The 23,476-nt window shown below is 40.4% G+C and overlaps 1 protein-coding gene and 1 pseudogene across 1 annotated transcript in view; both read right to left on the reverse strand.

The window, feature by feature from the left end:
• The window catches only part of LOC115781556 (von Willebrand factor A domain-containing protein 7-like), a 63,621-nt gene extending 40,691 nt beyond the window's left edge, over positions 1-22,930 (reverse strand). The window contains exon 1 of the mRNA XM_030731289.1: positions 22,897-22,930. The gene's annotated coding sequence lies outside the window, so the exon portion shown is untranslated. The remainder of the gene's footprint in view (positions 1-22,896) is intronic.
• On the reverse strand, positions 3,185-15,801 carry LOC115778388 (von Willebrand factor A domain-containing protein 7-like; annotated as a pseudogene).
• Positions 22,931-23,476: the final 546 nt, after the last annotated feature.

Consider the following 23,476-nt stretch of genomic DNA (forward strand, 5'->3'; position numbering starts at 1 on the left):
AATCTCATTTCTTTGATAAATCTTACTGTCATGTTGATGCATCTAACATGAAGGTCTATTTGTTAAGCCATTAGAATAATGACTGAAAGCAACTTATCTAAAGCTAACGGATTAACATGCAGGCCACTTGGTAAAATTGGAATTAAAATCCATGTGATGTAGACAGGGTAGACTAATAAATGTCATTAAAATTAAAAAATTTACTTCAGAAACATGAAACATAATGATTAGTGACATAGATGTATTGGCCTTGCAAAACATTAATATTTTCATTTTTTTCTTCATAGACGAACAGATGAGGAAATTTCCCAAAATGTGAGAACCTTTGTTTTAAAAATGTTTTGTATGGCACTGTGTGCTCTTTGCAAGGTATAGTGTAAAGACGGATGGTGAAAAATAATTGCTTAAACTGAAGTTGGTTTGTAAGAATATGCGGGTATCTTTTTTTTTTTTTTTTTTTTTTTTGCCTGTCATGTCTGGCAGATCTTGCAAACAGAACTGTGATCTGAATGCATTGTTGTGCCAAACATATTTGCTATTTCAAGATAAGCTCTATAGGTTCTCTATAGGCTCCTCTTGTTACTGTGTAACCCTTTATTTTATTTGAATTATTTTTAACATGTTATTTATCAAATTGTGCCAGAAATGACAGGCTTAAGAAATAGAAAAGAGAAAAGAAAGAAAAGAGAAAGGGAAAGAGGAAGAAGAAGAAAGGGGAAAAAAAGGAGAGAAAATAGAAAAAAGAAACAGGAAAGAGTGCAAGTAAGTAAACCAAATAGTTAGCCACTTGTTAAACTTAAGATATTGACAATATCTGCAAAATTAAAGATTGTGTGGGGAAAAAATAAATAAATAAATAAAAATAAAAGAAGAATAGTTATATAAACCAACCATTTTGTGTTATTATGTGGGTGTATGTGTTTGTGTCATGAAATGTACTTACCAATGAAGGCATAAAGCCACAGCCCCGCCCATCAGAACCCAGAGGCAGGCAAAGAGAATCCCAGGAAGCCCAGGCCACCAGCAGCCCATCAAGACCTACGAAGACCCGCGGCCACTCATTCCAAGGACAACCGTACACCCCTCCCAGCAGACGGAGGACGGAGGTCTCAGATGGAGTCCCAGCAGCCAAGGAGCAAGGGCACCAGAGCATTCGAGGCAACGAGAAGCCAGCCCCCCCCCAGCGGCCAGCCCCCCGCACGGCCGGCAGCAGGGCCCCAGGGCCCCCGGCACCCGAGGGCCGCCCGAGCCCCCACAGGGCCCCCCCCCACGCCGAAGAAGCCAATGCAGCCCCGCGCCGCAGCCCCCAGGGGAGCAGGTCACCACCCACATCTGAACATCCGGCCCCACCCAGGAACCAGGAGGTACCCACACCCCACGGGGGCAGGGGGGGAGAGGCAACCAGCAAGGAGCGGTCAGGAGGCAAGCCACCGGCCCAGACCCAGGTCCAGCCAAACATACAACCACACGCACACCGGCAAGCACACCCATGTACACATTTATGCACAAACACACTCTCCCACACACATATAAACATAGATACGCCATATTCACTCGCCCACCCATACTCACGAAGACTGTGACAAATACAAAGACACACATTCATCCATAGCTACCCACTCTCTGAAGATGGGAGCGAAAACCACCCCAGGGCCAACAGTGACCCCAAGATGCCGCCAGCCCGGTCCCCAAGGAACCACCCGACCCCGACCCCGGGCGAGGCATAAGAAATCGGGGTGTGAGATGGCCCACCCTCCCTCCCCCCGCCCAACTTATAAGTGTATGTGTTTATGTTGTGAATGAATGAGGTGTATAGGGTGCAGTTAAAATTGAGGGGGCAGTTGTGCCACAAGCACCAACTGCTGGACGTCAGTGCTCGCCCACACTGCCCCCCCAAAAACCCTCCATGTCTAAAATGCAAATAAAATTTGGGGACAGACAGAAATGAGGATATATGCGGGTATCTTTTTGTCATACTGCTTGATTCAACAGGTAATGTCACAAGATCTGTGAGATCATAACTCCAGTTTGAGAAGCACCTGCCTATTGTTAATAAACACAAGTATTTGACTCCCTTTCCTCTGTTTTCACAATTTTAACTGTGGAAAGCACGTCTTGTGACCAGTGTTGAATTTTGGAATAAGCACCAAGAGAAAAATGTTTTAATTGAATCGGAAAGTATGAGAAATTTCTTGATTCAGTTTACATTATTTATATTGCAAATGATGTCAATACATGACCTTTCTTATGTATCTAAATGGCAGTGGAGGCTGATAATTTTTCTTGCACTAGGTCATCATGAATATTTCAGAAACCAAGAAAGTAGGGATATTTGTGTATAGTGTATAGTGTTTTTCTATTTTATTCTATTCTATTTTTAGTTTTCTGTACTGAGCTGCTGTAATGCGCAAATTTCCCCGTCGTGGGATCATTAAAGTTTTATCTTATCTTATCTTATCTTATTTAGGTAAATAACAAAAACACTGATGGATACATTTTGGGGATGCATCATTTTATTTGCAACATGTACAACATATCTTCTATCATCCATTCTATCATTCTATTTTCTTCTGCTTATCACAGGTCAAGACGTGGGGGCAGCAGCCTGAGCAGAGAAACCCAGACCTCCCTCTCCCCAGCCAGCTCGTCCAGGGGCACCCTGTGGTGATCCCGAGCCAGCCAAGAGAGATAATCTCTCCAGCATGTCCTGGATCTGCCCCGGGTCCTCCCCCAAGTAGGATATGCCCGGAACACCTCACCCAAAAAGCACCTAGGAGCCCCTCCCAAATGGCCGCACTCCTCACCTTATCTCTAAAAAAGAGGCGGCCATCCTTCTCCCAATCTCCTACTCCCTTCTCCCATCACTCGTGAAAAAGTTGAAAAAACCCACCAAAGATGTAGATGTAGACAACCTTTATTGTCATTCATTATACACAAGTATTCGTAGAACGAAATTTCGCTGCATTTTGGCTCGCAGAGAAAATATAGAGAAAAATTTTGATAAATAGTGTCACACAAAATGTACATCTGTATATATATATATATATATATATATATATATATATACACACATATATATATATATATATATATATGTGTGTGTGTGTGTGTGTGTGTAAGTTTTTATTATCAGACTGTCGGTGTTGATAAAATTTCACTAAGATATTATTTTAGCAGTTTCCTCTTACTCATTTGGGAAGGACATGGGGAAGTTTCTGTCATTTCTCACACCGATGGAGTACGTCCCACCAGAGCCCTGAGTCATCACACTGAAAGGAAGCTTAAAGTCCTCTCCTGGCTCCACACTGCTGCCCACCACAGCCTACAGGGAACACGGAGAAGAAACAGATAAAAAGGCCTGACATCATTCTTAAATATTTTCTATCTATTTCTGCAATGAACTGGATTTGAATTATCCCCATTCTACCTGTTATTATTGTTACAGAAAAGCTGTGTAACAGTAAAACGGAAATTAAAATGACAAACCTGGATCTTCACTTTGGAGACAGACACTTGAGTGGTCGACTGCCTCTGAAATACACTGTTTGACACTTTGTCAGTTCCTTTCACAGAATCTGCACATATGCAGGCACATGGCTGATAACATGCAAATCAATTAACTACACTTTTTACTTGGATTGTAATTTGCATACTTGGTGTGAAATATTGTTAAAATTTTAAAAGCCTACTCTATGATTGGCAATAAAAAAAAAGAGAGAAGGGGCAGAATAAAAAATAAAAGTCTCTGAAAAATAAAAAAATTTCTACAGGCAAATAAGGTTGTGATGACCAAACTACCTTCAGTTATAAAACAATATACAGGTTTTATTGAAGATGTTGTACCTGCTTGCAGAAGCCCAGTGAGCACTGCATAACCTGGGTGAGGTCCAGCAAAGCTTTCCACAAAGTTATAGATAAAGGTAATTGTACTCTGACCTGGAAACACAAGCAGACTTACTGTAAATACAGACTTACAGTAAATGTACATATACAGCAAGAACTCCTTGAACCGGATGTACTTCTGATACTTTTATATAAAGGACATTTTTAATAAATATGTACCCTATTTTACCTGTGATTTGAAGTGTGTATGGTTGGTTGGAGTTGATGTTGATCTGCCAGGGTCCCGTCTGCTTGTCAGAGTATAAACGAATTCTCCACAAGTTGCCCACAGCCTTTATGGTCCCCAGTTTACCACTGGCCTCATTTATATATGTTACACCTGGAAATGTTTAACACTGAAGGAATTTATATAAGTCTGCTGCTTATGCCTTTAGGTTTCTGCATGTTCGTTCTATTGAACAGGAATTACACAAAATAAACAGAATAAGGAGTCCAATTATTAAATTTACACCAGCCTGACCTGGGGTGATCAGCCAGGACTGTATTGATGTTAAGAGCCAGAAGAGGATTCTTGTGAAAACTAATAGTAATAGTAAGGGTTTGTAACCCCCCCCCAAAAAAGCATAATTATGGCAGACAAAATATGGCTTCATAAACCTCAAGTTACTAAATTGTGAAGGGGAAAAATGCATAACTTTGACCTAAAAAAACATCAGCAGTTGTTACTAGTTCAGCAGTGAAATAAAGGCTTTAACTATTTTTTTTTTTGATTTTATATAATTCTATGGTTTTAAATCTAAAACCCCTGCAGTGGGATTTTCACCACAAAACAAACAAGAATAAAAATAAAAATGTCATGGACAAAGTCTTTAGTCAAAATGTAGATACTTTTAGGGTCAGAGGTCATACTCACAACACCATTGCTTGTTGATCTTACATGCAGCTCACTGCAGGTTTGTCATCTTTGGTTGTCTAAACTGAGATCAGGGCGTGTCCCCCTGAGGAATTTATAAGAGAACAATAGTTATTGTTGGAGGAAACATTAAACAAATTATATTCTTGAAACCACAAAATTGTGGCCCCTGTAGGGGTGGCCTTACAATAGTACTTGAGTCATACTACTGAATATAGCATAACTGTAATTAAAACATTGAAATCAATTGCTTTCTGCCTGGGAGTTCTTTGACCTTTGACCCTCTAAGATGCTCTGGTTCTTCACTGACCCTGTGACTGGTTGCACCTGTTGTTATCAACCCCCACGTCAAAGAGGCCTCCTATGGATGACCCTCTTTCTGGGCTCAGACTTGTGCACAAAGATCTTTGGTCAAGAACTCTCAGGTCACCTGTCTGTGAGATGGTTGGCCTCCTCCTCCTTCTTGAGCACCAGGAGCCTTTTTTATATGAGTTTATGGAGCTGTCAGTCTGTTCATCAGAGCTTGGTATGATCTTGAACACCTCGATCTGCACCAGAGTTTCTTTATTGGTAGCTGATCAGTCTCCTGCAGTCCTGGTGATGTTCAGGCTTCCTGTTAGAATAAAACTGAGAGATTTTCATTAGTTAAATCTTGAACTTTCTGCTGGTCTGTCTCCCTCCTTTGAGACTTAACTCTGTTTAGCTTATTAATCTAAAGGGCATACTGATGTTTATATTATTAGCTTCTGGGATTTTTGTAGCAGAGCAGCAGCTCAAAGTTTGGCACTTTGTTTTGGGTCTCAGATTTGGCTGTTTCACAAAGTATTTACATGCACTGGTTTTTTTTTTTCTTCTTTTGAGGTTTCACTAAAACTGAGCTTCTCACGTAGACTTTTCTTAAAGTTTAACAACAATTTCTCTTCCTGCTCTTGTCGGAGACGGTCGCACTATCTCTCTCTCCCTGCCCTCCCCATCTCTCCGCTTGCTGCTTGCTGTGAGAGCGTCTTTTACACACTGTCCGAATAAGAACAAGATTGAAACATGGATCTGGCAAACTGGGCATTCTCCATCATTGATCGAATTTTTTCCACTATGAGATCCGGGACAGGGGAGCCTGGGTGTCCCAGTGGAACAGACCCGGTTGGATACGTCATCGACTCTTGGAGCTCGTGGAGACCTGTGTGCTTCTCGGCCCTTGGAGTGGAAGACGTGGAAGACGCCTACATATTCGGCTTTTTGGTAGCAGTATCTTCTCTGTTTGGGCTCGGTGGATACCTGCTTTACTGGCAAATTAAGAAAATCTGGACGGCGGTTCGACATCTGCAGAGGCTGCCGATCCAGGTGGAGGGGCTGAGCAGAGCCGTACAAACTCAGACTCAAAGCCTGGTGGACCTGAGCCGCAAGATTAGCGAGCTCGCAGGCGAGAGGGGTTAGATCGGGAGATGTGGTTCGGTTCTGCACGGTGAGGACGGCAATCAACTAATTTGGAATATTGGATTTTTGAATGGTTTCCCAGTAAGACTGAAGGCTGTTGGAAAAACAAGCAGCCTGTTCCAAAACAACTTCTGTTATCAGGAATTCGGCTCCCCTGCCGGCCTTGGGTTGGCAACCATATCTCTCTCCAGGGCACTGTGTGAGGCTGCTCTCCCCCCCACTCCGCGTTGTGATTTGTGAAGCTGGGTCTGGTGTATCACGGCCGCTGATGAAATTCCACCACTATCAGCAAACTGTTTTGGCTGGAACCTGGCATCTGGCTCCACAATGCCCCGACCTCTCGTCTCCTTCTGCATCCCCTCCCGCCCTGACCTCACCTACCGCTGCTGTCCTTGCTTTACATGTGCAAATGCTTTGCTAAGGTGGTTTTTTTGGACCCTGGTATAGTGCTCTTTTTGAGCTCTGTACCAGATGACTTTTTTTTTAACCTAACTTCCCCATGATGTGTTGTTTTCTCCTCCTGCCAAAGGTAGCGCCGTAAGAAACGGCTGCATGACCCAAGGACACATATCCCCCTATGTGTGTTGTGTTTGTGTATTTGGATGGTGTTCTGTAACTGCAATTTCCAATGTGTGAACTTGTTCACCCACATGGCAATAAAACTTCATTCATTCATTCATTCATTCAACAATCTTCTGGAAAAAAAAATGACCTCTAATAATTTACAAAAAATACTTCAACCTGAGATTTTCAAGGCATCTATTTTACTGGCTTTGTTTATTTATTTATTATTTTTAAAGCAATAAACTCCTTTTTGTGATTTCTCAGGGTTTTTTTTTTGTCTTTTTATCCATCTGTGGTTGGCTTATCTCTCATTAGTGTTGTAGTCAAGACCACCTAACCCGAGACCAAGACAAGACCAAGACCAGAGGGTATCGAGACCAAGACAAGACCAAGACTTTTAGGGTCCGAGACCAGTCGAGACCAAGACCGAGGGGGGGCGAGACCGAGACAAGACCAAGACCAGTGCCTGACACTACATGACACAATAAAATGTGAAACATGATCAAAATCACTTCTCAAATTGATCTGAAAGATCCACATTCCCATAAAATCATCCTGATATTAAACACTCACAGCTCAAATAAATATAACCATCTTTATTTAATACTCCTGGGTGACTTCCATCATTTATCACAGAATGTAAAACAATTATTCATAGTTCATCACAATAGTCTTAACTTTTCTCTGCCTTTCATAAACTATGCATAAAGTTTTGTTGATTTTAAACCAACAATCTTTGTAAAAATGGGTGCTTTTTCAAAACCACATAGCTAAATGTGTAAAACTGAAAAAATGGCAAACACTCATCAACAGTAAGAACTAAAGCCTTTAATCTTATACAGATTAAAGCTGCAGGATGTAAGTTTTATAAAAAATCTGGTTTTTACATATTTGTTAAAACTGTCACCATGTCAGACAGTATGAGACCGATAATCTGCGAAAAAAATGGAGCTCCTCCACCTCCTCCCTGAACCGCTCCCAGTCAAAAACAACCAGTCAGAGGCAGGAGGAGGGTCTTAGCACTGTCAATCACTCCTGGTGTATGCAGCTCAGTGTAGTTGTGTGCGACACTTCAAGATTTGGTATCGATCCTATGTAAAGTAAACACAGGGCCATTATCACCGATACTGATACCAATACTTTTTAATAATTATGAAGAATTTCCATGAAGTTTAACTGGTTTGAGATTTTTTTTCCTTTGGATCATTAATTAGTTAAAACCCAGGATAGAATTGGGCAAAGTTTATATGTAAGTAGAAAATACTTTATCAAAATAAAAGTTATTGTTCTGAAACAATAGAACAAAACAATTTTCCCCATACATTGATGTCTGGATTTTTTTTCATAAATTAAGTGTACAAAATCACTCAAGAACAAATGCAAACTTTTTTCCAGGTAGATTTTCAGAAAGTATAATAAAAATATTTAATAAAAAATGTTCCTTCATTCACTAATTTTCTACAAATTTAAATTTAAATTTGATTTAAATGTTTCATAGCAAAATCTTTTTTTTTTCCCAAATAAAATATGTTATGCATCACATGACAGTATAACAAAACACTGTGGGGAGGGGAGGAGCAAAGTGCTCTGTGCTGTGACAGGAGCGACACTTAGACAGTCAGCTCGCATCATTAATGAAACCGCAGCACTGCATACAGGAGAGAAACTGAAGCCAAAGTATCGATCTCATTACACTGATATTGATCAATACCAATACAACGTTGGCATCCATATTATCGATATTAGGATCAATCTGCCCACCACTAGCTCAATGTACTAATGGCGGAGAAACAACTTACTTACTTCTCTGCTGTTACCAGTGGTGGTGGCCATGGTAACTTCCGGGTTCTAGCAAGAAATATTTCTCACCCCAGCGCTAACGCTAATGCTAATTAGTAAGCTAATGCTAACCACTAAATGCCGCTCCCACTTGTTAATTGAGTGATGGGGCCTAAGACTAACCAGAAAGCAGTAATCAGTTTTTGGACGTGTAGTTACATTTTCGAGGTGCATGTCAAGTTTGCTTCAGAGAGGATTTTCAGTTATGCATAAAGGATCAATGCAGAACTCTAAATCAGGCCTTATTAGATTGATAGAATGATCATTTTTGCATATAATCCAGAAAAGTTACATTTATATATCAAGCATTTAATGTGTCCCAGAGTGCCGTTCCTTCCACTGTGTTTGCAGAAATCACATAAAAAAATACACAACAAAAACATAATCCAGATTCCTCAGCTGCTAATAGCATTTCCTACATTTGAATATCAGCCACCATGTTGTGAGCATAAACTATCACGTTTTTAATGCAACAATAGGAAGTGACATCATCTTGCTGGGAACTGTAGTATTTTATTCTTGAAGGCCTCTCATAGCTCTACTGGTGCTGAAAACTAATGTTTGACTATGGCTTTCTGAATACAAGTAGGGCTGCAACTATCAATTATTTTAGTAATCAAGTATTAATTGATTACTCTGTCAATTAATCAAGTAATTGGATAAGAAATAATTTTTCATTTTAACAATTCATCAGCATATTTTAACTTCCGTACTGCAGATGTTTCTCTGTGTGAACAAACAGGGTGGATGGAGCAGCTACAAAGTTCTCTGTTCTTCATGTTGCTGATCAGGTGGTTGATAAAAACATTTTGAAGGAGCCCCTCTGTACTGATGGTGGTGGAGGGGGCACCGAACGATTGCTAGTGCTAATGGCAGCCCCCCTTTCCCCAGTACACTGTGGTTATAGGTCTGTTCTGGTGGCTACAGCTGACGTAAAGAAAAAAATAACAGCTGACATCCTCTGCACAACACGCGCGCACATTCAAACATGCGCACTCACAGCACAGAGAAGTGGGGGCGTGAAAAAACATCTCAGCGATCCACTCGTGTTAAGGGTCGTTTTTGTTTTTTGGAAATGCTCCGCTTACACGGAGACACCTGAGCTGCAGAGCTGAAACCAAACATCAAAGCAACAAATTTGTGTCGAGGATTTTTAATAATCGAATTGCGTTACTCAAGAATCGTTGCAGCCCTAAAACTTGCATTAAATTTTTAGTTTGTGTATCAAAATACATGAGGGTTGATATTTACCTTTCATGCTGGGATTTTTTGTTGAATCGGAAGCCTGAAATTTTCCTTTGATCTTCATTTCCCTCTTACTTCTCTTCGTGTTCATGCGGTTATTTCGATTTATGCAGCACACGCATGACCATAGTGAGATCAAACGTACACACTGTGAATGAAACTGTCCGTGCTCTGTGGTAGATTGCAAACTGCGGTGAAATGATACAGGCGTAAGCAGCGATAATAGCAGCGACCTAGCCGGGGCGGAGTCTGCGAGGTGCGCTCCTTTGAGAGGCAGAGGAGCGCAATCTTTGTGGGATTTGAATCAGTACGTTTTGCATCCAGTAAAAGCAAATACAAATAAATTGGACAGTATTCTGGCAATTAGTGATATTTCCACAGCTGTGGTCTTGACTGGTCTTGAAATAAAATCCCGAGTCCGCAAGGTCCGAGTCCGTGACAAGACCGAGACCAATGCGGTCGAGTCCATGACAAGACGAGACCATCAAAAGCGGGTCTCGAGACCAAGACCGATCTCGAGTACTACAACACTATCTCTCATATGTATCAGAAGCGAAACCTCCTTCCGAGAATTTTTGACCAGCATACCCTTATCAAAAAACCATCTCTATCCAAATTAAAGAAAAGAAAAAAGAAGAGAAATCTTAGGGCTATAACTCTCATCCACACGCATAACTTCTGTCTATCTGACTCTCACTTAGATTCACAGGCACACAAATCCTTGAGATAGAAATGCACACACACACACACAGCAATGCTAAAACCTTGGCACCATTCTCTTTTACTTTTTTACTTTTTCTTTCCTACACATACACACACACACACACACACACACTATGACATTACAAAACAGCTAAGATTGACCAGTGGAAATTTTCCTATTCCTCTAAAATCTATTCCTTTTTTAAACAACAAATGACACCATACTTTGCAAAGAAATTCACCTCAAATATTTAGTCCTTATTTCCTATTTCTCTCTTCCTCTCTGTCCTGCTGTTACACTTACACACACAGATACACAGACCGTTGCACACACATACTAAACGAAGCACCCATTTTTCTTTTCTCTCTCTCTGAAACACCATGGCAATAAAAATACACAGCAGTACTCAGAGTCACACACACACACACACACACGTGGAGGCCTCCTCGTGTGTGTGGGATTGCTTAGTGGAATTTGCTGACCTTCTGTTGTCAGGTGGGTGAATCAAAGTTTCTGACCCAAAGATCAACTTTTACCTGATTAAGATGGAGAAATTTTCTCCTTTAACTTAGCTTTCAGCTTAATATCTGTGGTTGGAAGTTTACACAAAAATAATTTTACACCAGTTATTTGAAGTTTCACCCTCTTTTTAATCGGAGCCCCTTTTCTACACCCATCAATCATTTTGTCAGTCAGTCAGTCAGTCCAAACTGCAACAACAAAAACAATGTTAGCAAGGTACCATTATATTTTTTCCATTTCTCTGTATTCTTTTACTTTTTCTTTATTCTCTTTATTCTTTATCTCTATCTTTTATCGTTTGAGGCTTTTAAAGGGTTTTAGTTGCTTTTATGGATTTCTGAGATCAAGGTTCGTGAAAAGTGTTTACTCTGTCAACTTTTCTACCGGGAGCCGTAGACAGACGCGTCACTGTTTACGCCGCTCAACTTCCCAAAGGATATAAGTAAAGACAAATGTTCTGCTTTAGATTTCAGAATAGATTTCAGTGGGTTGGCCAGTGTCCCACCCGGACTCATCACCTGCTATTTGTTTTGCCTATTTTTCTTTACTCTTTAAACTCTTTTATTCTTTCAACTCTTTTTCTTAACTCTTTAAACTCTTTTTTTGTTCTCTTAAACTCTTACACCTGTGTGAAATGGCTCGAATTACACCTTCCTCCCGTCTTACCACCAGTGACCATTATAATTTGATACAATTCAATATGCAGATATTTAGAAAAAGTCTCTGCCAACCTTTAGGTGGAGATCTCCTGGTCACTGATAGAGTCTGGAAGTCAGTACTGTCACGCGGAACCTCGAAGTGGCGATTATCTGTGGCCAAATTCACTCCTTATTCCCAAGAAACTCAAAAAACACAAATAAAAACATCTGAAAATCAAAAATATTCCTGTTCGATCAGGTCGGGCATCACCAATTGAAGGAATTTATATAATAAGTGTGCGTGTTGCTGCTTATGCCTTTAGGTTTCTTCTGCGTGTTCGTTTTATCGAACAGGAATGACACAAAACAACAGAATAAGGAGTCCAATTATTAAATTTAATAAACCATTTCAAATGGTTAACAGATTAAGCTCGGTCAGGACTGCATGCCATGCCATGTGAGATGGTATCAAGTACTGGCACATTCTAATTCAACTTATAGTTTCATATAGTCAGAGCATATCAGTCTTGATTACATCATTTACAAAACAGAATGTGGAAAACAGAGAAATTCACAACAGGGTGACCTCGAAGTCTCCATTTCTATTATTGTGTAGTCTTCATCAGTGTGGCTCATTGTACAGTCAGAATACAAAGTTCATGATGACACAGAACATTATAAGCTTCTGTATTTTTAATTGTTGTGTTATTTTCCAGACAAATTTCTCAGGGAAGTAAACGTACGTAAGTAAATGTATGTGGCATATACTATGAATATTACAAGAACACACCATTATCAGTTATGGATACATCACTTCCTCACTCACCACCCACATCTGTCAGATGTGGCCCCCATCTCTCCTCCACACTCACACACAACACTGGTTCCCCTCAAGGCTGCGTGCTCAGTACTCTACTGTACACCCTCTACACATATGACTGCACTCCAACTCACCCTACCAACATCATCGTAAAATATGTGGATGACGCCACCGTGGTTGGACTCATCTCAGATGGGGATGAGCCAGCATGTAGGGCTGAGGCAGCAAAACATTGGTGCTCAGCGAACAGTCTAACACTGAATGTTTTAAAAAACAAAGAACTTATTATGGACTTCAGGAAGCACCAACAAGATCACACCCCCTTGAAATAATGGTGAACATGTGGAAATTGTCACCACCTTCAGGTTCCTTTGCACCCACATCTCAGCTGACCCTCCTGGACTCAAACACCAAGGCCTTAGTTGAGAAGGCTCAGCAGCAGCTTCACTTCCTCCATGTCCTTAGAAAAAAACCATCTGGACAGGAAGCTGTTGCTGGCCTTCTATCACTCCTCTGTGGAAAGTGGACTGACTGGGCATCTGGTACCTAAGTTCCACAGCTGAAAACAGGAAAGCAGTGCAGAAGGTTATCACAAGCACCGCCTGAAAGACATCGACTGCCCTCTGCCCTCCCTGGAGGACATATCCAAAACCTGCTGCCTTAGGAGAATCACTGCAATCACAGGAGACCCCTCACATCCTGCGCATAACTTGTTTGACCTGCTACCCTCTGGACAGCGTTCAGGTCAATTAAATCACACACCACCAGACTCACCAACAGTTTTCCTCCCCCTGGGCCATATGGACCTGTAAAGAAAAATACCATCTGTTTCACAGTTTTTACAGGTATGTGTAATAATGTACAGTTTGAGTATTTAAATATATTTTCCACTATACTCATTTATTTTAATTTTCCTATATAATTAGTGCTGAGAACTAGACTTGTCTGGAGAGGAGCATGCACAATTTCATTGTACATGTACAATGACAATAAAGGGTTATTCTATTCTATTCTACTTATTCTATTCTTTCTATGATAAATCACAATTCTATTTGCACCAATGATGACAGACCCTTGTTTGTGTTTCCTTTCAATCAGGATAAATACTTGTTAATTTAATTGTTTGGGCTGTAAAGCACTTTGGACTAATATCTATGAAATATACTACTACAAATAAATCATTTCCAGTGGAAAAGGTACCAGCAGGGTCCGTCAGCATGAAAGTAATGGCTGTTCCCGTGATGTAGATAGTGATATTTTTCAGTGATTCATCCAAAACAAAGGAGAATGTCTCTTGCTTTCCAGGGTTTCTTGCTCGCTGAAGAACTGTCACCTGAACAAAAGCAAGGAAAGGTTGACTTACTCAGTTATCTCAAATCTTCACATTAGTCCAGTCATTTAAGGCTTTTTACAAGCTCACATAAGTTAAACTTATTGAACTGCAGAATCATACCAGAGCTGAAGTCGAGGTGTCAAGGATAATGTCTGTGGCTTGAGGAAGCTCTGATTTTGAGACCTGGATGGCCTGGCCTCCAGAGACCAGAGCTATCTCCCTGTAGTCACCAAAGGAAGCAGCTCTGAGAGAACGACGGCGCCTGCCAAATATTTCAGTCATGAAGAATGACACCTGTGGAGATCAATTAATGTCAAGATTATACCCACAGCCTCCATGCCGAAGTAGCCCGAGTGAACACTGGTCATATTTAAGTGCCATTCTGTATTTACCTTTGACTGGGTGCTCCTAATGAGAGCCATAATAGAGTCTTTGAGCTCAATGTCTTTTGCTGTAGCATCAGTGAATACATAGATGTAGGATGAGGAAGGGGCGCCAGTCAGAGCCAGCTGGAGAAATAAAATAACTTTATATTTCTGAAAAAATTCCCATCCTATCCAATCATAATCCCAGTTACAAGTGAAGATGTTACAGCTGATGGTAGTACCTGAAGTCCTGACAGGCACATCTCAGGAGTATCACCTCCACCATCTGCATTGAGCTTAGAGATTTCTTCTTTTATCTTATTAGCATCTGTTGTTCTGATTATGGGGCCAAAGTCTACATAAAAGAACAAATAAGGCTCTAAGCATCAAACCTGTGGTTAAAAGTATTTTGGACCAAATATAAGCAGCGTCCTACAGACACACTGTGACTACATGCATATTTACAGTAGGCACCACAAATGGACTTTACATTTGATAATACAGAAAATAAATATAACTGTTGTTGGTAGTTTAAATACCACACAGTGCTAATATCACTACTGGGTTCCTAAAAATTATAACACCTTGAGATTGTTATAAAATACATTGCTGGTCATTTTATTTATTGTGTTTGATTTGCATCTGCTATATATGTAAATATATGTACATATGCATATATAGATATTGTATGTTTTATTTTCCTATACGTTTATTTTTCTTTGTTTTTAATTTTGATTGTCGAAATAAAAAAAAATTATAAATAAAGTAGAGGTCTTCATACCAGGGTCATTGAAGGCACCAGGATGTACTCTGAGGGCTCAATCTTGAGTTCCTTTGTAACTGTCAGTGATTTCATAATAATTGATCTTGCTTCTTCAATGTCATCTGACATACTGCCGGTGGTGTCAATTACAAAGCACAGAACAGATGAGCGAGCAATCCCCATCATTCTGTGAGAAAGGAAAATACACTTTTCATTTTAATCCTGGAGTAAAACTTTTGAAATATTTTCTGTTCTTTCAAACTCAGGATATTGTTCACATCTCACTACAGTACCCTCAGGAAGTCATCGTCCCCTACAGCTAAACGGACGTCCTCCAACAGCTGGAGGTGGCGGCTGTGGCTGCATCACAGCAGCATTGTGTAAAGCCAAGTTGTCTTGGCGACGCTCATCTTTGCTGATGCCTCTCGAGGAGATTCTGTGCTAGTGAGATCAGCTGCACCACCATGGCTGCATTTGCCTTACAGAGGACAGGTGGGAGAGGTTAAACTTTATTAAACCACAGATGAAACCAAAAATAAATCATATCAGCATAACCTGATTTAAACTACAGTAAGTGAAATCTTACTGTGTTATTTTATTTATTATTATGGCAGCCTTGTCAAGCATATTTAAATGACACCTTAATTATTTAAGGTGTATATGAATGTAATTTATGGATATGTGTGTGATACCTTTAGGCTTAAAAGAAGAGTAGATTCCCATATAGCCAGATGTGAGTTTCTTCTCTTTTAGGATGTTGGGGAGCAGCTGATTAGAGCAAGTTCCACTGGCACAGTCACTGCAGGTAGCAGTGTTCATGTCTACACCAACAAAAAAAAGAAAAAGAAACTGTAGGAGTTTGTTTGCTTGAGAAATATGCAAGTATCTTGCTAATAATAAACGTGTAGATTTTAAATAAACCTTTTTAACAACTAGTGAGACTCTAAGAAACAAATTTATTTAATTTATTATGTGTTTGGACTTGTGCATGATGACCTGACAATGTCAAATAGGTAAAAGCCAATCAGAATTGACCACCGACCATTCCCTTAGCAAGACTCCAATCTCTGCTCTTTGGTCTATTCTATAAATCTATTACATAGATCAGGGATCCTCAAATCCAGGCCGCGAGGTCCGGTGTCCTGCAGGTTTAGATGTGTCTCTGATCAACACACCTGAATCAAATGGCTGAATTATCCTCTCGGATAACACTTTTACTTTTCTCTATATATGCTCATCCAGAATATCATCTTAAAACATCTTAAATATCATCTTAAAACATTAACACCTGATATCATATTTTTGCAGGAGACTCACTTGAAAGATAAATATTATGTACAATTAAAATGTAGGTGGATTCAGGATGTCTACCATTCATGCTTTCTGGGTAAAACAAGAGGTACAGCTATTATGATAAAGAAGGGGACTCCATTTGTACATAAAAGCACAACATCTGACAAAAAAGGGTGATATTTCATTTTTTTCTATCCATCTTTTTTTTTAAGAAGTGATGCCACTTATACCAGATGTGTTCCAAACAAATCTTATTAGTGGTGAGAATTTTAATTGTGTGCTGGACTTGTATCTTGACAGATCTCTTCAGCTAAGCAGGTTAGGAACAATTCCAGTGTCTTTCTCAATATTTTTATTGATAATTCAAATCTGTCTGATCTATCTAAATTGATTATTTCCTTCGAGATTCAAATGAATCCCCTATGTTACTCACACAAAATATCATAATATTGTCATTTCTTTCATTCACTGTAAACCGTTCTACTCTCCGCGGGAGTTCGCTTCATTCATACTGGCTGCTGTTTACATCCCGCCGGACGCGGACGTGCACGAGGCCCAGTGCGCGCTCACAGAGCAGATTCTGTGCATGGAGCGGACATACCCCGGACTCTCTTATCATCGTACTTGGGGACTTTAATAGCCAGCCTGAGACAGGAACTTCCCAAATATAAACAATATATCACATGTCCGACCAGAGAGGAGAAACATTAGACCACTGCTACAGCACGATAAGCGGGGCTTATCACGCAGTGCCCCGCGTTGCACTCGGCCTCTCTGACCACGACATGATCCACCTGATCCCCGCGTACAGACAGAGGCTGAAGCTCTCAAAACTGTGTTGAGGACAACAAAAGCAGTGGAACCCGTTAGGCTGTGAGGAGCTCCGCACATGCTTCGAAACTACAGACTGGGACTCAATGAGGGCTGCCTGTGACAGTCTGGATGACTACACGGACACTGTAAACCTCGTATATCCACTTCTGCGCGGACAGCATTGTGCCATCACGCACCAGGGTGAGTTATAACAGTGACAACCCTGGTTTACTGCCAAACTGAAGCAGCTGTGGATAGAGAAGAGGGAGCTTTTAAAGTGGGGACAAAGACTGCTACAAAGAGGCCCAAGTACAGGTTTAGCAAGGAAGTGGCCACTGCTAGATCACATCACTCTGAGAATATACAGCAGCAATCTCAGAGAACGACGCGCCTCTGTATGGAAGGTTTTAGGCAGATTACCAACTACAAGCCTAAACCCCCCACTCCACAGACGACCTACAAACTGCAAATAGACTGAACGAGTTCTATGGTCGTTTTGATGGTCAGTTCAGCAGCCTTCACACCTCCACAGTCCCAACTACAATACAGCCAACACACATTATTCACCCCCCAACCTCCCCCACTCCCCACACCTCAGAGAAGCCCACATCATCAGGACTCCCACCCCAGAGTCCCCTCCTCCCCACCCCCACAGTCTTTTGTATTCAGGAGGAACAGGTGCTAAAGCAGTTCAGGAGTGTCAAAGCTCGCAAAGCTCCAGGTCCAGATGGTGTCTCACCTGCCACACTGAGACACTGTGCTAACGAGCTTGCCCCCATTGTTCACGAACATCTTCAACTCCTCACTGGAGGCTTGCCACGTGCTGTCTGCTTTAAAACCGCTACCATTGTTCCTGTCCCCAAGAAGCCAAGGATCACTGGACTAATGACTACAGACCTGTGGCACTGACTTCTGTGGTCATGAAGTCATTTGAGCGTCTGGTGCTGTCCCACCTCAAGTCCCTCACAGCCCCCCTTCTGGACCCCCTGCAGTTTGCCTACAGAGCCAACAGGTCTGTGGACGACGCCATCAACCTGACTCTGCACTTCATCCTACAGCATCTGGACTCCCAGGGAACCTACGCCAGGATCCTGTTTGTGGACTTCAGCTCTGCCTTCAACACCATCATCCCTGATCTCCTCCAAGACAAGCTGTCCCAGATGAACGTGCCAGATCCCATCTGCAGGTGGATCATTGACTTCCTGATGAACAGGAAGCAGCACGTGAGGCTGGGGAAGAATGTCTCGGACTCCCGGACCATCAGCACTGGCACTCCTCAGGGCTGTGTCCTCTCTCCTCTGCTCTTCTCCCTGTATACCAACTGCTGCACCTCTGACCACCAGTCTGTCAAGCTTATTAAGTTTGCAGACGACATGACGCTTATCGGACTCATCTCAGACGGGGACGAGTCGGCCTACAGGATGGAGGTCAAACGTCTGGCGTCCTGGTGCAGCCACAATAACCTGGTACTGAACGCCCAGAAGACAGTGGAGATTATAGTGGACTTTAGGAAGCACACAGCCCCTCTACCCTCCATCATCCTGACTGACACCCCCATCACCACAGTGGACTCTTTTCGCTTCCTGGGAACTACCATCACCCAGGACCTCAAGTGGGAGCCCACCATCACCTCTGTTGTCAAAAAGGCCCAGCAGAGGATGTACTTCCTGCGGCAGTTGAAGAAATTCAACTTGCCAGCAAGGACCATGGTGCAGTTCTATACTGCCATCATTGAGTCCATCCTTACCTCCTCCATCACTGTGTGGTACGCTGGAGCCACCACTAGGGACAAACAGAGACTACAGCGCGTTGTGCACTCTGCTGAGAAGGTGATTGGCTGTAACCTCCCATCTCTCCAGGACCTGTACACCTCCAGGACACTGGGGCGTGCAGGTCGGATCACAGCCGACCACTCTCACCCTGGGCACAGACTTTTTGACCCTCTCCCCTCAGGCAGGAGGCTACGGTCCATACGGACCAGAACCTCCCGCCATAAGAACAGTTTCTTCCCCTCTGCTGTTGGACTCATGAACAATTACCCTAAGACTGTTACCACCACCCTCCACAAACGCTGATGACCCTATGTCTATGCACCTGTCTGATTGCACTGATGTACATATTAGTGGAATATAGTCTACATTCTTTTATCTTTTAATTAGTCTCTGCACTGTATATTTTGTAATTTTGTAATATTGTGCTATAGTTATAGCTCTAATATCTCTGTATATTTGCAATTTGTATACTTGTATATTGTCTTATAGTTTTTATACTTATTTGTTTTTTTTTCTGTAAGCACGAAGTACCGCAGCAATTTCCTAATGCTGTGAACCTGTTCACCCATATGGCAATAAAAACCTTCTGATTCTGATTCTGATTCTGATTCTGATTTCAGACCATGGCCCTGGCTTGTACACTATAAGCATTCAAAATACAATCAAACCGCAGCCAAAATGTTGCTTGGGGAGAAGGATTTTCATGAATGCTTGAAAACACAAATCTAGTACCTTTGTTGAAGGTAAAATTAGGTGAAAACTTTATCTTGATGGTCAAAGTGCAAGTGGCGCAGTGGGTAGGCGCTTGCCTTGCAGCCGGAAGGTTGCAGGTTGGAGCCCCTGCACTGCATTGTGTCCTTGGGTAAGACACTTAAACCACATTGCCTAACGGTAACGTTTTCAGCTACATAGAGGGACAAAACAGGGATGACCCCTCTCTCCCTTGATATTTGCCTTACCAATAGAGCCTCTTTCTGAAAGTATAAACAAAAATCCAACCATTTCGGGTTTTAGCACGAACGAAACATCTAATAAGATTTTGCTTTATGCGGATGATGTTTTGTTGTATATTACCCAGCCAGAAACAACACTTCCAGCCATATTAGAAAAAAATTAATATAGAATAAATTTGAATAAAAGTTAATTAATGCCTATACAGGTGAATGATCTGTCATGGCTACAAAACCTCCCATTTAATGTAGCTCAGAAGATGTTCAAGTACCTGGGAATTCAAGTTACAAATTTCTTTACACCCTTATTAGAGTCCAACTTTTCTCCTTTACTCTCTGAGCTTCAGTCTAGTATACGTTTCTGGAACATGCTCCCTATATCACTCATTGGCAGAGTTAATGCTATAAAAAGGATTATACTGCCCAAGTTTTATATTTATTTCAAAATCTCCCAGTGTTTATTCCTAAATCATATTTTTTTTTAAATACACTCATTTGTCCTACCTTTTATGTGTGGAAATAAGACACATAGGATTGCTAGGCACTTCCTAACTTTTCTGTTCATGACTAATTGGCTGACTGACTTTACTAAACCCCCTACGTGGTTGCAATTGGAACAAGAAGCATGTCAGCCCGATTGCTTTGGAGCTATATTGTTGTCTTCCCTGAGCATTGACAAACCTATATATAATTTGAATTTGTTGTTTCACAACACTGTATGTATTTTTAAGCTGATTAAATCCCATTTTAATTTGAAACCTTTAGCCTCTGTCATGCCCATAACAGACAACCGATCCTTCAAACCATCTATTCTGGATAATTCATTTAAACGTTGGAGACAAATGGGACTTTCTAAGATATGTGACTTATACCAGGAGGGTGTTCTTGCTTCTTCCAAACAGTTACAAGAGATGTATAAGCTTCCAGGGAGAGACTTTTTTAGATACCTGCACATAAGAGATTATGTTAGAAGACATACACAGGGCTTTGAAACCATCAACAGTTCCAGTCTTGATAAATGTCTTGAATTTTCACCTCACAGTGAGAAATTTATCTCTCGCACTTAGGAGAGTTTGATGTCAATTAATCCTGTAAAATCATCCTTTATTAAATCTAAATGGGAAAAGGAATTGGATATCACAATAACTGATGCTAAATGGGAAAAAAGCCTAAAGAATATTGATAAATGTTCTTAAAATGCAAGACACTGTTCTCTGCATCCTTTACATTTCTGTAGAGATCGGTTACATAGAATCTACCCTGAGGTCTCTCCCATCTGCGAGAAATGTTCTCTAGCTGAAGATACATTAAGCTACAGTTTTGTTTCCTGCATTAGAGTTCAAAGGTACTGGACAGACATCTTTGATCTAATATCTCAAATTCTCCACATACAGCTGAAACCTGACCCATTAGCAATTATTTTGGGCATTTTTGTTGATATTGTGGGATTAAACAATGCAAAGAAACATTTTGTATCCTATTCCATTATTATCGCGAAGAAACTTCTCCTAAATCACTGGAAGAAGACAGAAGCCCCTCCTATAACACTTTGGCTTAATGACCTTGTAAGTACATTACATCTCAGAAGAATGCGATATACTCTTTCCAAAGAGCTTTCCTTTTTCAGTAAAGTCTGGACACCTCTCTATACATTTCTACACTTGTAACTGGGAGTTACAGCTCTGGCTTCTTATTTTGGTGAATTATAGCTGGTAGCTGGGTCTGGGTGTGTGGGAGGGGTATTTTGTTGTGTTATGATGTGTTGTTTGATATATTGTGTTTGACTTAGTAACATATGAAACGTTATTAACAGTATTTGGATACTGTTAATAACATTAATGTTAAATCTTGCAAAATGCTCAATAAAATATATCTTATAAGAAGTAACTGTTTAAAATGAGCAGGTGAGTAGGAGATATGCTTTACTTTATGAATGGAGCTACATTTGTCATAATGAGTATCTTAAAATAGTTAAAAAGCTACCTGGGGAACCTATCAGTTTACTTCATCCCCTGCTATTAACTTTAATATAATAATAAAAAGTATCTTTATTGCTTTTTATCATTCGTATTAAAATGGAGATGAGTGTGTGTGTTTGTTTAAGTGTGAATGTTTCTAAATGTGGCAGGTGACTACGTCTGTGCTGTCTTGTACATTTTGTATCTCCATCCTACCGTGGGGTTGAACTCATAACCATTCTTCTCAGCCACCGCCCGACATGTCTCTGTCACTTTCTGCAATAGAGCCGTTCCTGTAATGGTGACATGAGTGGACGCTCCACCCCCAATGGAGACAAAGGCCGTGGCTGGCCCTGACAGAGCCAAAGCCAGCAGAGCTATGACCAGCAATGAATACATGACAAATCTGCAAAAAGAAAGTAAATGTATTTGTTAATTTAGTGGCTTCAGTTAGTTTTGATTATGATTCCTATGTTGCCAGTTAGAATCAAATCATTTTAACCTACTATAATGTATTTTGGTGTACATCACATAGTGACAATTTTCAGAACAGTGTCACAAAGTCTTGTTTAACAAATAATCATGGAGAATGTTCGACAAAAATAATACATTACAACCACAAGCTGTTGCATTCTTTACTGTTGTGTAAGAATGCAGCAGTCTCCTGTATCTTTTATTGCCATTTTAAATGAGGTGATATTAGTTTTGTTAGGAGGACTACAGATGGAAATTAGCCTTAAGGCTATAATCTGGCATATTTTACATTGTTACAGATGTTTGTCAATATGTGTTGTCCTTCTTAAACAAATAAAGAAATCGAAATAGAAATAGAAATTGTTGCTATTTGTCAACTATTAAAAAAAAAAATCTAATAAATGAGTAAGACATACTTATTTAGCATGTAAAGTAAATAGTAAATATCTAATAAATAAATAAATAAATAAAAAAATACCCTCAAAAGACTTTAACCTAAAAGTTGTTTTAATCATCTGATTCATAAATGTAAAAAATAATGAACACTTTAAAATTAGGTTAAAGAGAACACAGTTTAAAAGCTACACACAATAGCAGGAGGAAAAAGTGATTTCATTTAAATAAATAAACTTAAACTGTAAAATAAAATCATACCTTAATGTTTCCTAGCTGTGATGTCTCAAGTGAGCTCAAACTGTGCAGGCACACTGAAACTCTACAGAAGTTTATAATTAATGGTGGGAGGGGACTGACATTATCAGCTGTAATCTATGTTAACTGAAAGGCATTCCCTTTTAACAAGGAACACGTCATATTACATCAAATTGAGAAATACCTTATTTACCACAGTACTTTGCAATGACACATACTAAAATAAAATATGAACCTTGAACTTATAAAGTACTCATTGGTTAACTAAAAACAAATGACATTATGAGTAATAAAGTTTGCCTACAGAATCTCACATAAAGGTTGGGCAAGTTAGGATGTGATTTGATTGATTCTCCTAGCCTATCTTTGAGGACTGGAGCATCATGAGTGCAGTGGATATTATGTTGTAATAAATCAAAATTTTCATTTATTTCATGCAGGCAAATTTTCAGGACAAATACAACATGACAGCTGAGTTTGGATTTTGGCACTGAACAGGAGTGGCCCTCCAATCTCATTGTACACCCTGTATAATGACAATAAAGGCATTTATTCTATTCTATTTCAATTTTCTGCAAATTTT

This window comes from Archocentrus centrarchus, chromosome 1 (genome assembly GCF_007364275.1).
Source record: "Archocentrus centrarchus isolate MPI-CPG fArcCen1 chromosome 1, fArcCen1, whole genome shotgun sequence".
Taxonomy (NCBI): domain Eukaryota; kingdom Metazoa; phylum Chordata; class Actinopteri; order Cichliformes; family Cichlidae; genus Archocentrus; species Archocentrus centrarchus.